The following is a 3,557-nucleotide window of genomic DNA, read 5'->3' as shown; positions in this document are numbered from 1 at the left end:
ATATTCAAAACTAACACGTTCTATTTGTTTATTATAATTACACAGGAATAAGGTCCATTTAATATGTATATTATGCAGCTAAAAACAAGGCTATAAATCGATTGGTCAATGAATGAGAGTCACTGGCGGCTTCTCTCTATTTGTGTCTTGTCCTACTCCCCCCCGCCCTCTCTCTCTCTCCCTCTTAAGTTCTCTGTATATATATAAGTGCAAGACACATTGAGACATCTTAAATCTTGAGGAGAGATACGCAAGTAATACAAAGATGGCAGAAGGAAACGTGATCCAAATTCCAAGGGTGAAAATGGGCAATCAAGGCCTTGAGATCACTCCCAATTTATAGAATAATGTTACATATAATCATGAAGTGCATAAGTGTTGTGCAGTCATTTTGAAAATGAGTGAAATTTATTATTAAAAAATTAATTTCTTTTTATGTAGATCCCGTATTTATTTATTTTTTTTAAAATGATTGCACGATACTTACACAGTTATGACTGCAACAATCATTTCTCAAATTTATAATCTCATTTCAAAATTTTTTTTCCAGCATATGGCGGCAGCATTTTTTTTTAATGGCAAATCCGAGCATTTCTGTTGATCAAATAAGTGTGCCGGATTGCCCATATCAAAGAGTTATGATATTACTTATCTTTAAGCTTTAATACTCTTAAGACACGCACAATTATGTGTTATATTTCAAGTGATTTTTTCTATCAAATATTTAAATGATAATCATTTAAAACATGTCATATCAAGTGATATAGGACTTATAATGACAAGAATTAATTAGCTTGAAAAATATAATTACTCATTTTAGAAACGGATCGCTCCTCTTTTTTTCCCTTTTTTTTATTTTTATTTTTATTTTTTTTCTGAATTTCAGTTTGCTCGGGGACATCCATACTTCGAATATCATTAAGTTATACTTATAAAATTACTTTATTATACTTCTTACACACTTTACTTATGTGATTGTTTAAATAAATTATTTTATATTAAAAAAATGATGTAACGAATCATATTAATAGAATATATAAAAAGCATGCAAAAGTGCAAACAGGGAATAACGGTATTTAGGTGATTCGGTCCACGTCTAACCAGTTGACTTGACTTGAGCCACGTTGTGATTTTGTTGAGTGACTTTGAACTCGGCTTTGGTTAATTTTATTGGCATGCGGTAATTGGTTTCGGCCCAACGCCAATCTACATAGTTTGAGATTCTAAGATCCCAATAATCGAAAACTTTGTAGACTGAGGACAATTCTGTCTTTTTCTTTTTATGATGATGATAAGGAAAATTCTGATTTCAGATTGTAATTAGCTTCTTGGAATTCTAATTTTTTTATTTTTTATTTTTTATTTTATATATTCCCAGGTCTCAAAGTTGGGATTTGGATGTATGGGCCTGACTGGAGCCTACAATTCTCCTCTCTGTGATGAGGATGGAATCTCAATAACAAAGTATGCTTTCAGTAAGGGAATTACTTTCTTTGATACAGCTGACGCTTATGGGCCTCATGCCAATGAGATTCTGATTGGGAAGGTGATTGTTACTGATGGAAACTAAATTTGCAGTTTTTCATGTTGTTCTGTTGTTAGCAAACTGATTAACATTTGAGGAACACATTAAAACTTTACTGACATTAACTGATCAAAGTACTTTATGTCCATCCTTCAGGCCTTGAAACAACTGCAAAGAGAGAAAATCCAAATAGCCACCAAATTTGGCATCGAAAAAGCAGTCATTTCTGATATGATTGTGAATGGAAGTCCAGATTATGTTCGCTCATGCTGTGAGGCGAGCTTGAAGCGCCTTGATGTGGCCTATATTGATCTGTATTATCAGCATCGCGTAGACATAAATGTACCTATTGAAGAAACTGTAAGTGTTTCAGCTAGATGCAGGCCTGTAATGGGCGGCTTTGCTAATTATCTTTTTTCTTTTTTTTTTTCAATCTGAAATGGTCGATTTTTCTTGAAATTCATTATTTCAGTCTAATTATGATGGGACTTAGGTGGCAAAACTGATCAGATACTTCTTATTGGTTTGTAGATTGGTGAACTTAAGAAACTGGTAGAAGAGAGAAAAGTCAAGTATATTGGTCTATCTGAAGCCAGCCCTAACACAATAAGGAGGGCACATGCTATCCTCCAATCACAGCTCTACAAATGGAGTGGTCTCTCTAGACACATGATACTGAGGAAGAGATAATTCCACTTTGCAGGTTTGTTTAATTTATAGCTCAAGTATTTACTAATTATGTTATCCAAAATTATGACTTGATGGTTTTGTGCATGCAGGGAACTTGGAATTGGAATAGTTCCATACAGTCCTCTTGGTCGTGGCTTTTTTGCTGGCAAAGGAGTCGTGGAAAGTTTGGCCACAGATAGCAGCTTGGTATAAATTTCACCAATATTTTCCCATCCATTTATTAGCTTTTAAAAATGTTTTTTTTTTTATAAGTAAATAAGTATCTTTATTGAATAGAATGAAACTAGGCAATGCTCAAGTAGACAGGAAGTATATAAAGTGAGATACCTAATTACATTCTAGTGAACTGAAAAGAAGATAGAAACTCATGAACAATCCCACCTTTCATTACAATAGCAGAAAATCACTCTAAAAGAGTGAGTATAAAAAAGTTCTAAATTTTCCCCAATGCACGCTCCTTGTTAAAATACTTATTATTCATTTTTGACCATAGACACAACATTAAGTACAAGGTATCATTTGCACGCTGCTGCCTATTCAGTTGCCTTTAGAAGGACTTGATTCCACGTGTTATTGATTCTTTTTCTTAGAGAATCTCTTCCTTAAAAGAACTTTTTGTGTAAATGCATCACTTTCATCTGTTTTTGTAAGTTGTTACATGTCTTTTAGCAATGCTTTGTGTTTTATTTTAAGAACCATACTATAATACAGAGTACTCGAGGATTCCAACACTTTTGCCTTTGAGCAAAAATATTCCCAAACTTAATTGAATCCATCTCTTTTTTTTTTTTTTTGAAGGCCCATCATCCTCGGTTCCAAGGGGAGAATTTGGACAAGAACAAGGCCAGGTCAATAGAAAGCCTTGCTAGAAAGCATGAATGCAATCCTGCCCAGCTAGCAATAGCATGGGTTCTCGAACAAGGGGATGATGTTGTACCTATACCTGGTGAGTGAATTTCACATTTTAGCCCTGACGAGTTTAAATTGGTCTAAAGTTCGCTTTGTATGATCTTTTTTCCTTAAAAAATGTGGTGGAAACAGAGTGACAATGAAAAATAATTAGCTGAAGTTCTATCAGATGCCTGCTGTAATGTTGGAAAAGCCACAAAGAACCTAGTGATATATATATATTTTTTTTCTCAACATAAATGTTCGCTCAAATCCAAGTCCTCCATTACCCTTCTCATCAATTTTGTAAACAGAAATATTTGTCTCTCAGTTATACCCTCATAGTTTGTTAGAATTGCACCTTGAGAGAAGAGAAAATGAGAAAGAAAATCGAGAGAGCAGCTGAGGCCAAAAACTGTTTGACTCCTTTCATTAATTGATGTTCTACATTACA

The 3,557-nt window shown here is 33.9% G+C and overlaps 1 pseudogene; it reads left to right on the top strand.

Annotated features, from left to right (window-relative positions):
• The first annotated feature begins 265 nt into the window (after positions 1-265).
• Positions 266-3,169, top strand: LOC121260755 (annotated as a pseudogene).
• The last annotated feature ends 388 nt before the right edge of the window (positions 3,170-3,557 follow it).

Source organism: Juglans microcarpa x Juglans regia, chromosome 4D (genome assembly GCF_004785595.1).
Source record: "Juglans microcarpa x Juglans regia isolate MS1-56 chromosome 4D, Jm3101_v1.0, whole genome shotgun sequence".
NCBI lineage: Eukaryota > Viridiplantae > Streptophyta > Magnoliopsida > Fagales > Juglandaceae > Juglans > Juglans microcarpa x Juglans regia.
This window is presented reverse-complemented; position numbering and strand designations above follow the sequence as displayed.